Genomic DNA, 17,194 nt, shown 5'->3' with positions numbered 1-17,194 from the left:
TTTCGTCAGACTTTTTATCGTTGTACTACTATTGACGAGATCTTCAATTCTCGTTTAGGTTGTGTCGGCTAAAAATCACTCGATCTAAAATTCGAGTTTTTAGCTGTCTACTGCTAAGCTGAAACTTAGAAAAATCATTACTTCCTCATACGAAGTCAGATTTTGGCGTTATTTTTATCGAACTTCTCGGTTTAACGAATACTACGACTTTCATTTAGATCACTAAGGCTAAAAGTAGTTTATCAAAAACTCACTTTCTACGTCATTCGGCACCGTGCCGGTTTTATCGCGGATCTTCGATTGGTCATAACTTCTTCGTTATAACTCGGATTTCGACGAGGTTTTCGCCTACATGTTTCTAACGAGATTATCTACAACTTTCAATAATAAAATTTTACTTATTTCAAATTTTATATTTTCGCTAAATTTCACTATTTGGCTTTTAATTGGAATCTCATAAGACTTCCAATAATTTATGAGTGATTCTAAACATAGTTTTACCTTATTTCTAGTAAAAACTATCTGTTAGAACTCAACACTCAATTTCACATAATATTTCATAATATTTTTAACTTTTTGAATTACATAACACGATTTCAAAACGTGTATGTTACAAATACCTCCTCCTTTTGAGGATTTCGTCCCCGAAATCACAACGATTTGGACAAATGAGGATATTTCGCTCTTATCTCATTCTTATTTGCCCTAAGTATAAGTTTATTATCCCATTTCACCTTGGATAATGGAACCGTTTCATCATATATGCTCAAGCATTTACGTAGATATCTTACATGAAATACATCATGAATACCTGCCAAATCTTCAGGCAATTCCAAGCGGTATGCTTGTTAGATAATTTTGAAAAGTCCAATAAATCTAGGACTCAATCTCCTTTTATTCTCAAATTTCATAATACCTTTCCACTGTGTTACCTTCAGTATCACCCACCTGGAATTCTATGGATCGTCTCCTCCATTTCTACACAGGTCTTTTGTCGATCCTAGGCTACTTTCATTCATTCTCGTATGATTTGAATCTTATCAGTGGTGTCTTGAATCATTTCAGGACCACCAAGGATTTTATGTCCTATATTATGCCAACATACTGGTGTTCACAGTTACTACTAAACTCTAAGACATATGCACGAAGCATATCTTCTACTGCTTGGATTGTTCTCTCAGTCTAACCATCTGGCTGGGGATGATAAGTTGTGTTGGGAGTAACTCGAGATCCCAATTCACTTTTCATACTCGCCCAAAAGTGAGAAGTGAAGCGAGTATCACGATCGGAAAAAAAATCTTTAGTCGCACACCATGTCTCGCCACAATTTTGTCTAAGTAAACTTGTGTGTATTTCTCCATTAGAACCGTTGTACGTATAGCGAGAAAATATGCACTCTTAACCAGTCGGTCGATAATTATCCAAATGCTATCATTCACAGTTTTCTTCTCCTCTTTCAAGGTATTAACTGTATAAGCCGGATAAGTAGAATATCCCTTCGATATAAATTTATGAGTTTTTAAGAAAGAAATTTATTATTTTCATCGTAGACATAAATAGAAGCCTTCTTTTCGATAGAGATGCATATCATTTCTTCGTAGCACAAGAGTTCTGCGTAGTTCCTTGACAATCGATTCATGTCGAGAATAATATCAAAGTTGGGAAAGAAGATAGGAATTAGGTTAGCAGGAAGATTATAACTTTCAATTCCTATGACACTATTTTTATAGACTTTATCAGCAAGTAATGATATATTTCCTATGTTATCTATATGAAATAATTGGACAATTGCGTAACAAAGAATGTGCGAATTTGTAAGGTACGAAAGAATCTGAGGCATCACAATCAAATAAGATGTGAGCAGATCTAGAGTTTACGAGAAAATTACTAGAAACAACATTCGAGTCCTAACTTACTTCCTCTGTGGTAATCTAAAATGTACGATATTTAACTTTTGATTTGACAAACGATTGTCAAACTCTTCAAACTTCTTAATTACTAGCGGTGCTCAAACCTGTACCCGCTCATCATTCTCTATTGGGCCTTCGATCCTAATCTTTGAGTTAAAACTCAATTCTCATTGCAGACACCTTTTACTATAACAACAACTCGAATGGTCTTATTCTTATGACCTTTGGTTTTTATAACGCACAAGACACATAACGAACCAAACTCTTGTATTAGAATCAGATCGAATAAATCAAGCTGATGGAATAAAGAAAACAAAAAGAGTTTGAACAACACGTGGATGCTTCGGAATAGAAATAATAGCACCACGTATCTCTAATTCGTGCTTTCGGACATATACATCTTTTAGCTTTTGGCACCTCCTCCTTTTTAGTTGGAGTATTCTTTGATGGTTGATCGGAAACTTGACTCCCCGCTATTTGACTAGTAAGAGTAGGGTGGAAACATTTCTTGTGGCCAGTAACACCACATAGAAAGTCACATCTCTGGCTAATGATTGCTCAATCCTTTAATGAAGATCGTTATATTTCTATCGACTACCTTGACCATTTACTTCTTTAGTATTCCTACTGAAGTTTCGTCACTATACAAGACATGGTTCTCTGAACCAATCAACTCCTTTCGTGGATTTATACTAATCAGACTCGATTCTTTATGACATTAAGATTTGAACGATAGTTATCTTCTTAGTCATTACCGAATCGAAGGTAACGACACACATGAATAAAATGAAATCATTTACTAGCTTCTTGGTAACCTTGTGACTTTACCTGATCCAAGTGTGAGTCCTGTGCTTCCAGTAGTATAGGCCTATACTACTATTCACACCTACTCATACTCGTCCCAAGTATTGTCTCGTAGTTCCCAAGTCACCATTCAAAAGTTTTCACAAAGCAACTTTTCACACCTAAGTGTGTTCAAACAAGTACATACAACAATTTCTCCTAGACTCAACTAGGGTTTTTGCGTTTCTATCAAACATATATTGGATTACCTATACTCGCCCTCTAGGATTCTTCTCACGCATATGCTCGACTTAATATATCCTAATATTTTTCCATGGGTCGATAGAAATTTTACTTCCAATTCTTCATATAAATTCTTTCTCGGGTAGTGTCTAATTTGCAAGACACACTATGCCAGAGTTTACTCTAGTATCGTGGAGACAAACGATTTTTAACTACATGTATCGTCTTCTAACTCATGCAAACCATCATGCATATTTGTTGGTTTCATTATCCTCTCATGACATCGTCATTCCTGTATCTGAGTAAATCTTCTTCTCATGGTTGTATCTTTTAAGTCTACTTCATAGGAGTCTATCCTAAGAAGTCTGCATTATAGCTGCATCTCAGCAAGCTCTACTAGCTTCAACTTGGTTCTCTGTCATTCCTAACTACAATATCTCCTCTCATATAATAATATGAGTGTATATCTTCTTCAACTAAGTACTCTACCTTACTCTAACAAGTAAGCCACTCAGCCTTTTCACAACCAAATAACCTATTTCACCATCCCAATCTTGTATGTTAAAGTCGGCTTAACACACAATGGAACTTCCATAAGGATGTGATAGAAGTCAATCATCAATTAGTATTATTAAATACTAAGTCTGAGCATCCTGTATAATGTTACTACTTGAACTACATACTACCTCACAAAGTCTTGGCCTATTGAGTCTGAAAACTTCATTAGCCTTTCCTTTGATCTTCTTTTAATTCTTCTAAATCTGGTACTACATTAGTTTCAATACCGTCGAAGTATTTATCACCATCTTCGGTTCTTCTGACTCTATAAACAATCACTGCTTTAATCTGCACAGCGGTGGAACAACTTCATCGGTTATGCCAAAACATTTATCTCATCCAAATGTATTTCAAACGCACATCTTTCTTCCAAAGATGTTATTGTATTATCTTACATATTTTAAATGCATAATACCACTTTATTGGTATTAATACACTATTTACGATTTCACTTCATATTTATTATTTTACGATATCCCGCAAACGTTTTATTTATAAACTTATCGATGTCAACTATCATAAGTCTCTTTATCACTTCGAAAACTTTCATGTAAATTCTATTACAAAAATTCTTAGAATTCTGAACATAAAATTTTCTAAACCAAGGTTGGCAACAGACCTTAAACTTTCTCAAATAATAGCAATATAGGTATGAAACCTAAAGCATGCTATATTTATTTATCATTTAGCACATCTTAGAATATAAGGCATATCCCCTCTTAATATTCTAGTGCTTTTGTACATTAGGTATCCAACCTAAAGTATACCAGATACATATTGTATCATCACTTAACAATTCACGTTTAAATCTAGAAAATTCTCAAAATTCCTAGTTTACATAAACTAATTCTCTAAAATTTTTGAAGTAACTTAATGTCTTAGAATACTAGGGTTTATCACTACCCAATACCCCACTTAAGTGTTTCCTAAGGTTTGTATCCATATATTTACAATGATTCCAGTTCATATATTGAACTTCCAATAGTTTAAGTCTAAATACCAATCCATGGGATTTAGTTCACTTAAACCACTGCTCTGATACCATGATTGAAAGAACCCCTTTCTATACTTCCATATTTCTGAAAGACCCAAACTTTCATACATGACAATATAGTTACTCCAAAACATGCTACATGAATATTTATAAAATAATATTTTTAGATTGATAAAGTGATTACAAAAGATTGGATACAAACCGACTATGTTTTAAGATTTTACACAACTACCCAGGATATTGTAATTTTATACAAACATTAACTGAAGTACAAAAGTACTATTACAAACTATTCTAAGTCTTCCAACTATACTGGGTGCTTATTCCCTGCATTATGCTAAAACATTGGGAGGGGTAAGCGATAACGCTTAGTGAGTTCAGCAATAGATACAATATAATGTTATGCCATATATATACCAATATGGCAGAAGCAATTAGGAGTAAGGAACAACAAAGGCATAATGTGATAAGCTTTCCCTAATAATCATTGATTTGATTCAAAGATATACAATCATTGAGACATAACAATTTCCATACTTGATATATATCAATAACGCTTTGGCCCAAATGGCACAGAAGACATACAACTTCGGATTAACCTTTTGGTAGATTTCAGGTTTTCACGCCCTGTCTAACCCTTTTTGCAATACCATAGAATAGAAATCATTCTCTTACGGAGACATGTTCTACATGGCCAGAGGCTACATACCAGTACCAATATGAATCTAAGTCCTTTCACTGATCACATGGTCAAAGGTATTACTTTGCTATTAAACGTAGCGAATAAAAATTAACACGGGAAAATACTCAGGAATATTATTTTGTTTGAATATTCAGGCTTTCAGCCTTATCTTAGCATACTACCGAAGTCAAAGTGATGCCTATGTCATACACTTCATGGTTAAAGGTTCATACCAATACCCAAGTGATGCCTATGTCATACACTTCAAGTCAGAGGTACAGGCTTGCTATAAAAATAGCGGAAACAACAACTCGAGATGATAACATGGAAAAGCACATAGCACATATAACACATAACATACAATTGTTCCTATATATTAAACTCACCTTGAATTCACCGGGGGTCAAAATAGTAATTTGGGTAGCATTTCGGCTCTAAATATGACTTTCGTCGTCGAAAACCGCGCCCTGCGAGGGTTGGGCTTTGAAACCGAAAAGATAAATTTTCCGGGTCTTCGGGCACTTCAGGGCGTGTTTCGGGCGTTGGAAATAATCTCGAGGCTTCGGGGGATGTCAAAATAGTAAGAATATTGATTTTGGGTGAAAAATAGAAAAAATCTAATTTTCCCCGGGAAGGCTCGCAGGCCTCCCTTTTATAGGCTGCGAGGTCTTCGGTCGGCCGAGAGGGGCGAGTCAGCAGCAGCGAGGTGGCAGCAAGGGAAGGAAGACACGCGGCGGCTGCAGAGCGAAGCAGGTGGCTCGGCTCGGACAGGTGTGCGAGGCTCGTCGGAAGGCTACTGGTCACGAAGTTGGTCGAATCCGGAAGCGACACACGGATACTGTTCATGCGAGGATGAGTCATGGATCGGACACGGGGCGCGCATGTAGCGAAGGTGACGTGGCCTATGCGAGATTCCTCGGAAATTGCACCCAAACCTTCTAAAATCCATAACTTTCTCATACGGGCTCCGTTTTTGAGGTTCTTGATATGCACGCGTAGGCGGAAATATATTCTACAACTTTCGTTTAGACTTCGTCGGCTTTTTATCGTTGTACTCCGACATCCGTTTTCGTCAGACTTTTTATCGTTGTACTACTATTGACGAGATCTTCAATTCTCGTTTAGGTTGTGTAGGCTAAAAATCACTCGATCTAAAATTCGAGTTTTTAGCTGTATACTGCTAAGCTGAAACTTAGAAAAATCATTACTTCCTCATACGAAGTCAGATTTTGGCGTTCTTTTTATCGAACTTCTCGGTTTAACGAATACTACGACTTTCATTTAGATCACTAAGGCTAAAAGTAGTTTATCAAAAACTCACTTTCTACGTCATTCGGCACCGTGCCGGTTTTATGGCGGATCTTCGATTGGTCATAACTTCTTCGTTATAACTCGGATTTCGACGAGGTTTTCGCCTACATGTTTCTAACGAGATTATCTACAACTTTCAATAATAAAATTTTACTTATTTCAAATTTTATATTTTCGCTAAATTTCACTATTTGGCTTTTAATTGGAATCTCATAAGACTTCCAATAATTTATGAGTGATTCTAAACATAGTTTTACCTTATTTCTAGTAAAAACTATCTGTTAGAACTCAACACTCAATTTCACATAATATTTCATAATATTTTTAACTTTTTGAATTACATAACACGATTTCAAAACGTGTATGTTACAAATACCTCCTCCTTTTGAGGATTTCGTCCCCGAAATCACAACGATTTGGACAAATGAGGATATTTCGCTCTTATCTCATTCTTATTTGCCCTAAGTATAAGTTTATTATCCCATTTCACCTTGGATAATGGAACCGTTTCATCATATATGCTCAAGCATTTACGTAGATATCTTACATGAAATACATCATGAATACCTGCCAAATCTTCAGGCAATTCCAAGCGGTATGCTTGTTAGATAATTTTGAAAAGTCCAATAAATCTAGGACTCAATCTCCTTTTATTCTCAAATTTCATAATACCTTTCCACTGTGTTACCTTCAGTATCACCCACCTGGAATTCTATGGATCGTCTCCTCCATTTCTACACAGGTCTTTTGTCGATCCTAGGCTACTTTCATTCATTCTCGTATGATTTGAATCTTATCAGTGGTGTCTTGAATCATTTCAGGACCACCAAGGATTTTATGTCCTATATTATGCCAACATACTGGTGTTCACAGTTACTACTAAACTCTAAGACATATGCACGAAGCATATCTTCTACTGCTTGGATTGTTCTCTCAGTCTAACCATCTGGCTGGGGATGATAAGTTGTGTTGGGAGTAACTCGAGATCCCAATTCACTTTTCATACTCGCCCAAAAGTGAGAAGTGAAGCGAGTATCACGATCAGAAAAAAAATCTTTAGTCGCACACCATGTCTCGCCACAATTTTGTCTAAGTAAACTTGTGCGTATTTCTCCATTAGAACCGTTGTACGTATAGCGAGAAAATATGCACTCTTAACCAGTCGGTCGATAATTATCCAAATGCTATCATTCACAGTTTTCTTCTCCTCTTTCAAGGTATTAACTGTATAAGCCGGATAAGTAGAATATCCCTTCGATATAAATTTATGAGTTTTTAAGAAAGAAATTTATTATTTTCATCGTAGACATAAATAGAAGCCTTCTTTTCGATAGAGATGCATATCATTTCTTCGTAGCACAAGAGTTCTGCGTAGTTCCTTGACAATCGATTCATGTCGAGAATAATATCAAAGTTGGGAAAGAAGATAGGAATTAGGTTAGCAGGAAGATTATAACTTTCAATTCCTATGACACTATTTCTATAGACTTTATCAGCAAGTAATGATATATTTCCTATGTTATCTATATGAAATAATTGGACAATTGCGTAACAAAGAATGTGCGAATTTGTAAGGTACGAAAGAATCTGAGGCATCACAATCAAATAAGATGTGAGCAGATATAGAGTTTACGAGAAAATTACTAGAAACAACATTCGAGTCCTAACTTACTTCCTCTGTGGTAATCTAAAATGTACGATATTTAACTTTTGATTTGACAAACGATTGTCAAACTCTTCAAACTTCTTAATTACTAGCGGTGCTCAAACCTGTACCCGCTCATCATTCTCTATTGGGCCTTCGATCCTAATCTTTGAGTTAAAACTCAATTCTCATTGCAGACACCTTTTACTATAACAACAACTCGAATGGTCTTATTCTTATGACCTTTGGTTTTTATAACGCACAAGACACATAACGAACCAAACTCTTGTATTAGAATCAGATCGAATAAATCAAGCTGATGGAATAAAGAAAACAAAAAGAGTTTGAACAACACGTGGATGCTTCGGAATAGAAATAATAGCACCACGTATCTCTAATTCGTGCTTTCGGACATATACATCTTTTAGCTTTTGGCACCTCCTCCTTTTTAGTTGGAGTATTCTTTGATGGTTGATCGGAAACTTGACTCCCCGCTATTTGACTAGTAAGAGTAGGGCGGAAACATTTCTTGTGGCCAGTAACACCACATAGCAAGTCACATCTCTGGCTAATGATTGCTCAATCCTTTAATGAAGATCGTTATATTTCTATCGACTACCTTGACCATTTACTTCTTTAGTATTCCTACTAAAGTTTCGCACTATACAAGACATGGTTCTCTGAACCAATCAACTCCTTTCGTAAATTTATACTAATCGGACTCGATTCTTTATGACATTAAGATTTGAACGATAGTTATCTTCTTAGTCATTACCGAATTGAAGGTAACGACACACATGAATAAAACGAAATCATTTACTAGCTTCTTGGTAACCTTGTGACTTTACCTGATCCAAGTGTGAGTCCTGTGCTTCCAGTAGTATAGGCCTCTACTACTATTCACACCTACTCATACTCGTCCCAAGTATTGTCTCGCAGTTCCCAAGTCACCATTCAAAAGTTTTCACAAAGCAACTTTTCACACCTAAGTGTGTTCAAACAAGTACATACAACAATTTCTCCTAGACTCAACTAGGGTTTTTGCGTTTCTATCAAACATATATTGGATTACCTATACTCTCCCTCTAGGATTCTTCTCACGCATATGCTCGACTTAATATATCCTAATATTTTTCCATGGGTCGATAGAAATTTTACTTCCAATTCTTCATATAAATTCTTTCTCGGGTAGTGTCTAATTTGCAAGTCACACTATGCCAGAATTTACTCTAGTATCGTGGAGACAAACGATTTTTAACTACTTGTATCGTCTTCTAACTCATGCAAACCATCATGCATATTTGTTGGTTTCATTATCCTCTCATGACATCGTCATTCCTGTATCTGAGTAAATCTTCTTCTCATGGTTGTATCTTTTAAGTCTACTTCATAGGAGTCTATCCTAAGAAGTCTGCATTATAGCTGCATCTCAGCAAGCTCTACTAGCTTCAACTTGGTTCTCTGTCATTCCTAACTACAATATCTCCTCTCATATAATAATATGAGTGTATATCTTCTTCAACTAAGTACTCTACCTTACTCTAACAAGTAAGCCACTCAGCCTTTTAACAACCAAATAACCTATTTCACCATCCCAATCTTATATGTTAAAGTCGGCTTAACACACAATGGAACTTCCATAAGGATGTGATAGAAGTCAATCATCACTTAGTATTATTAAATACTAAGTCTGAGCATCCTGTATAATGTTACTACTTGAACTACATACTACCTCACAAAGTCTTGGCCTATTGAGTCTGAAAACTTCATTAGCCTTTCCTTTGATCTTCTTTTAATTCTTCTAAATCTGGTACTACATTAGTTTCAATACCGTCGAAGTATTTATCACCATCTTCGGTTCTTCTGACTCTATAAACAATCACTGCTTTAATCTACACAGCGGTGGAACAACTTCATCGGTTATGCCAAAACATTTATCTCATCCAAATGTATTTCAAACGCACATCTTTCTTCCAAAGATGTTATTATATTATCTTACATATTTTAAATGCATAATACCACTTTATTGGTATTAATACACTATTTACGATTTCACTTCATATTTATTATTTTACGATATCCCGCAAACGTTTTATTTATAAACTTATCGATGTCAACTATCATAAGTCTCTTTATCACTTCGAAAAGTTTCATGTAAATTCTATTACAAAAATTCTTAGAATTCTGAACATAAAATTTTCTAAACCAAGGTCGGCAACAGACCTTAAACTTTCTCAAATAATAGCAATATAGGTATGAAACCTAAAGCATGCTATATTTATTTATCATTTAGCACATCTTAGAATATAAGGCATATCCCCTCTTAATATTCTAGTGCTTTTGTACATTAGGTATCCAACCTAAAGTATACCAGATACATATTGTATCATCACTTAACAATTCACGTTTAAATCTAGAAATTCTCAAAATTCCTAGTTTACATAAACTAATTCTCTAAAATTTTTGAAGTAACTTAATGTCTTAGAATACTAGGGTTTATCACTACCCAATACCCCACTTAAGTGTTTCCTAAGGTTTGTATCCATATATTTACAATGATTCCAGTTCATATATTGAACTTCCAATAGTTTAAGTCTAAATACCAATCCATGGGATTTAGTTCACTTAAACCACTGCTCTGATACCATGATTGAAAGAACCCCTTTCTATACTTAGCATACTACCGAAGTCAAAGTGATGCCTATGTCATACACTTCATGGTTAAAGGTTCATACCAATACCCAAGTGATGCCTATGTCATACACTTCAAGTCAGAGGTACAGGCTTGCTATAAAAATAGCGGAAACAACAACTCGAGATGATAACATGGAAAAGCACATAGCACATATAACACATAACATACAATTGTTCCTATATATTAAACTCACCTTGAATTAACCGGGGGTCAAAATAGTAATTTGGGCAGCATTTCGGCTCTAAATATGACTTTCGTCGTCGAAAACCGCGCCCTGCGAGGGTTGGGCTTCGAAACCAAAAAGATAAATTTTCCGGGTCTTCGGGCACTTCAAGGCGTGTTTCGGGCGTTGGAAATAATCTCGAGGCTTCGGGGGATGTCAAAATAGTAAGAATATTGATTTTTGGGTGAAAAATAGAAAAAATCTAATTTTCCCCGGGAAGGCTCGCAGGCCTCCCTTTTGTAGGCTGCGAGGTCTTCGGTCGGCCGAGAGGGGCGAGTCAGCAGCAGCGAGGTGGCAGCAAGGGAAGGAAGACACGCGGCGGCTGCGGAGCGAAGCAGGTGGCTCGGCTCGGACAGGTGTGCGAGGCGCGTCGGAAGGCTACTGGTCACGAAGTTGGTCGAATCCGGAAGCGACACACGGATACTGTTCATGCGAGGATGAGTCATGGATCGGACACGGGGCGCGCATGGAGCGAAGGTGACGTGGCCTATGCGAGATTCCTCGGAAATTGCACCCAAACCTTCTAAAATCCATAACTTTCTCATACGGGCTCCGTTTTTTAGGTTCTTGATATGCACGCGTAGGCGGAAATATATTCTACAACTTTCGTTTAGACTTCGTCGACTAATTTTGAATTTATTTTTAATATTATTATTTTTAACAGACCGGGACTGGTAAATCCGTTAAAAATTCATAATTTCTTCATCCGACATCCGTTTTCGTCAGACGTTTTATCGTTGTACTACTATTGACGAGATCTTCAATTCTCATTTAGGTTGTGTCGGCTAAAAATCACTCGATCTAAAATTCGAGTTTTTAGCTGTCTACTGCTAAGCTGAAACTTAGAAAAATCATAACTTCCTCATACGAAGTCAGATTTTGGCGTTCTTTTTATCGAACTTCTCGGTTTAACGAATACTACGACATTCATTTAGATCACTAAGGCTAAAAAGTAGTTTATCAAAAACTCACTTTTTACGTCATTCGGCACCGTGCCGGTTTTATCGCGGATCTTCGATTGGTCATAACTTCTTCGTTATAACTCGGATTTCGACGAGGTTATCGCCTACATGTTTCTAACGAGATTATCTACAACTTTCAATAATAAAATTTTACTTATTTCAAGTTTTATATTTTTGCTAAATTTCACTATTTGGCTTTTAATTGGAATCTCATAAGACTTCCAATAATTTATGAGTGATTCTAAACATAGTTTTACCTTATTTCTAGTAAAAACTATCTGTTAGAACTCAACACTCAATTTCACATAATATTTCATAATAGTTTTAACTTTTTGAATTACATAACACGATTTCAAAACGTGTATGTTACAGGGGACAATGTATGACTTGCGTCCTGCCTTCTGAAGGACAGGGCACGTGACTGCTGGGAGGAGGTCGGGTATGCCATTGGTGATGATACAACTCTTGATGATATGACTTGGAGTGACTTCTCTGCCAGGTTCACGGACGAGTTTGCACCTGTGATTGAGGTGCAACAGCTTGCTAGGGAGTTCCAGGATCTCCAGCAGACGATTGAGACGGTGATCGAGATCACCGCTATGTTCAGGGAGAGGGCCCTTCTCGTTCCGCAGTACGTGGCAGAAGAGGAGATGAAGAAGTCCCGATATCATGAGATGCTACGGAGTGACATCCGTTAGTTTGTAAGCAGATCCAGCTGCAAGACGATGGAAGATATGATTGGTAGCGCTCGTGAGAGAGAGAGAGAGAGAGAGAGAGAGATTGATTTAGATATGGAGAGGAAGAGGAAGCCAGAGACAATGTCTGGCATGGAGGGCTCGGGAAAAAAGCCCAAAGTAGATTCATGAGGGAAGGGCCAGCAGGGCCGAGGCCGTTACGACAAGTGTGGTAGGATGCACGAGGGCACATGCTGGGCGGGTAGTTCGGGTTGCTTCAAGTGCGGACAAACTGGACATGTCAGCAGGGATTGTACTGCTACCACCACCACCACAGTATCTGATCTGAGTTGCTTTCAATGCAATCAGAGGTGCCACAAGAGGTCCCAGTGTCCGAGTTTAGCAGCAACAGGGAAGGTGGCGGCACCCGCTCGTGCTACATTAAGGATTATAGACGGCCGTCAGGGCCGGACAGAGGCACCAGTGGCGAAGAGCAGAGCCTTCCAGTTGACAGTAGAGGAGGCACGTGCAGCCCCTGATGTCGTTACGGGTATGTACCTTCTCCTTATCTCTTTATGTATATTGATTATTGCTTATGTTTATGTGTTTCATTATAGGATCATTCCTTGTGAACGGTATATCAGCTCTAGTATTGTTTGATTAGAGGCTACCCGATCTTTTGTATCGCTCGCGCTGAGTAAGCGATTTGTGGGAGCTCCGGGAGAGTTAGACTGTTCACTAGACGTAGAGATAGCAGATGACAGGACCGTTCGGGTTGCCAGAGTTCATCGAGGGTGTTCACTGCAGTTGTTTGATGAGCAGTTTTCAGTGGATTTGGTCCCTATTCCCCTGAGAGGGAATAAGGTTATAGTTGGTATGAACTGGCTGAGTCCCAACGGAGCAGTGATCGACTGCGAGCAAGAGCTTGTGAGAGTTCGGACTCCTAGTGGAGGAGGATTAGTGATTCAGGGCGAGAGGCCGCAGGGTGGACCTATCCTATGTTCAGCCGCGAGAGCGAGGCGCTACCTTCAGCATGGTTGTGCAGGTTATGTCACATATGTTATGGATACCCGGGATAAGGGTAAGGCGACAGTGCATAACGTACCGATCGTACAAGAGTATCCAGACGTATTCCGAGAGGATTTGCCTAGGATACCTACGGAGAGGCAGGTTGAGTTCAGGATTGACCTAGTTCCTGGTGAGGCTCTGATAGACAAGGCACCATATCGGTTGGCTCCTTCCGAGATACAGGAGTTGTTTACGCAGCTGCAAGAGCTGCTAGACAGGGGATTTATCAGGCCGAGTAGTTCGTTATGGGGACCCCCGATCCTGTTTTTGAAGAAGAAGGACGGGTCACATCGGATGTGCATAGACTACCAGGAGCTGAATAAGGTAACGGTGAAGAACCGTTATCCGCTCCCGTGGATTGATGATTTGTTTGACCAGCTACAGGGTGGATCTTGGTTCTCCAAGATTGATCTGCGATCGGGTTATCATCATATGCGAGTCAGCGACAAGGATGTACAGAAGACATCTTTCAGGACTCGCTATCAGTTTGTGGTGATGCCGTTTGGGCTCACCAATGCTCCAGCCGCGTTCATTGACCTCATGAACCGTGTGTGCAGACCGATGCTGGACCGGTCGGTGATAGTCTTCATCGATGACATCTTGGTTTACTCCAAGACTCAGGAGCAGCATAAATAACACCTGAGGGAGGTGCTGGAGACTCTGAGGAGGGAGAGACTTTTTGAAAAGTTCTCCAAGTGTGAGTTCTGGTTGCACGACGTGCAGTTTCTGGGGCACCTTGTCAACCAGAGGGGTATTCTAGTCGATCCAGCCAAGATAGAGGCCGTGATGCAGTGGGAGGTTCCGAGGTCTCCATCTGAGATTCAAAGTTTTCTTGGTCTGGCGGGTTACTATCGGAGATTCATCCAGGATTTCTCCAAGATTTTTGTTCCCTTGACCCAACTGACAAAGAAGTCGATGACATTCCGCTGGGGACCTGAGCAGCAGGCAACCTTCAAGACTCTCAAACAGCGGTTATGCGAGGCACTGATTCTGACTTTGACGGAGGGCGTCGATGACTTCGTGGTTTACTGTGACGCTTCGATCACGGGCATGGGTGCAGTGTTGATGCAGTGGGGTCGCGTGATAGCCTACGCTTCGAGGCAGCTGAAGACTCACGAGGCTAACTATCCGACGCATGATTTAGAGCTGGGGGCTGTGGTTTTCGCCCTCAATATTTGGCGGCATTACCTTATGGGGTTTGTTGTACCATTTACACGGACCAAAAGAATTTGATGTACCTCATGTTTTAGCCGAATCTGGACATGAGGCACCGTCGGTGGTTATATGTGGTGAAAGATTACGACTGTGAGATCCTTTACCACTCGGGAAAGGCCAACGTTGTAGTCGATGCTCTGAGCCGCAAGGCAGCGGCAACTCCGATTCGAGATATATGTTTGAGGATGACAATGATTACTCCATTGCTGGAGCGGATTACAGAGGCGCAGTTTGAGGGCCTGAAGGAAGAGCGCCAGAAGTGCGAGCGGATCGTAGGCCGGGTAGCCTCATTTGATTATGACAGTCGAGCGTTGTTGACCCTGCATGGGAGGGTCTGGGTTTCGTACTGGGGTGGAGTACGATAGGTTCTGATGGATGAGGCCCACAAGTCGAGGTTCTCCATCCATCCCGGGGCGACGAAGATGTATCAGGATCTTCGCCCTGATTACTGGTGGCCCTGCATGAAGCGGGATGTAGCATGGTATGTAGAGCGGTGCTTGACCTGCAGGAAGGTCAAGGCCGAGCACCAGAGACCACACGGCAAGTTGCAACCGCTAGACATTCCTGTGTGGAAAATGGTAAGATATCACCATGGATTTCATCACCAAGCTTCGTAGGACCGCACGTGGAGTAGACTCGATATGGGTCATCGTGGATTGGTTGACCAAGAGTGCTCATTTTATCCCGATCTAGGAGAGTATATCAGCTGAGAAGTTGGCGGAGATCTACGTGCGTGAGATAGTGGCACGACATGGAGTGCCTATCTCAGTGGTGTCAGATCGAGATGTCTGTTTCACTTCCAGATTTTGGAAGCAGTTTCACGACGAGATGGGTATCGTCTCTACTTCACCACCGCTTTCCACCCTCAGACGGATGGATAGAGTGAGAGGATGATTCAGACTCTCAAGGACATGCTACGCGTATGTGTACTGGATTTCGGTGGCAGTTGGGATACGTATCTTCCGTTAGCGGAATTTCCGTATAACAACAGCTACCGCGCTAGCATAGATCAACCTCCCTTCGAGATGCTCTACGGGAGGAAGTATAGGACCCCAATCTGTTGGGGCGAGGTCGGTCAGAGAGTCATGGGGAGTGCTGAACTAGTACTCAAGATGACTAAGAGGATCCAGTTGGTCCGGAGCAGGCTCCAGACTACTCAGAGTCGGCTAAAGAGCTATGTCGACAAGAGGCGTTCAGACTTGGAGTTTCAGGTGGGCGACATGATCCTCCTGAAGGTGTCACCTTGGAAAGGTGTCATCCGGTTCAGGAAGCGGGGCAAGCTGGGCCCCAGGTACATCAGTCTGTACAGGGTGTTGGCTTGGGTGGGCCAGGTTGTTTACCGTTTGGATCTTCCAGCAAAGCTCAGCCATATCCACAACACTTTCCATGTTTCTCAGTTACGGAAGTGCTTAGTAGAGGACTCAGCGGTTGTACCCCTAGAGGATATTCAGGTTGATGACAGCCTGAATTACATCGAGAGACCGGTAGCTATTCTTGACAAGAAGACGAATTAGCTAAGGAACAAGAGTGTTGAGCTAGTAAAGGTGCAGTAGCAGCACCGCAAGGGCTCGGAGTGGACTTGGGAGCCCGAGTAGGAAATGAGGGAGCACTACCCAGAGTTGTTTCCCGATGCAGCAGACTTCTAGGATGAAGTCTAAGACAAGTGGGGGAGAATTGTAATGCCTGATTCCTGGTACGCATTTAAGTATAATTTATTCATTTTTGAAAAGCTACTCTACGAGTTGGGAGCCCCAGACTCATCGAGTAGAAACGAGATTGGACGCGTGATCTTAAGCCACCTACTCGACAAGTTGAGAGCCTCAACTCGACGAGTAGGTCTGCCAGAATGAAACCCTAATTTCGGGATTTTGCACCCTATATAAGCATCTTAAACCCCACTTACTGGCCTCATTTCCAGTCTCCGAGTCCCAAACCCTAATCCACAAAACCCTAGAGCTTTGTATAAGTTCGTGATCCATTTTGAGTGAACTTTGTGTGATTTGAAGCTTGTAGAAGAAGAAGAAGCTAGAGGATTCCAGGAGAAGATTGTAGATCCAGAAGCAACATCTCATCCTCTTCATTTTCTGGTAATCAAGTCTCAACATTGCTTAGTAGCTTGTTAGATCTCTTCTTTGTCACTTTATTAGGTTTTTGGGTTCAAAAAGCTTGACCCTTGGGTTATGGACGTCCCTAGCAAGTATCCTTTCAGATCTGGAATCACCAAGGGTTGT

Source organism: Lactuca virosa, chromosome 4 (assembly GCF_052849685.1).
Source record: "Lactuca virosa cultivar CGN04683 chromosome 4, Lactuca_virosa_CGN04683_v6, whole genome shotgun sequence".
Lineage (NCBI taxonomy): Eukaryota > Viridiplantae > Streptophyta > Magnoliopsida > Asterales > Asteraceae > Lactuca > Lactuca virosa.
The sequence above is the reverse complement of the archived record's forward strand: the minus strand, read 5'-3'. Positions refer to the sequence as shown.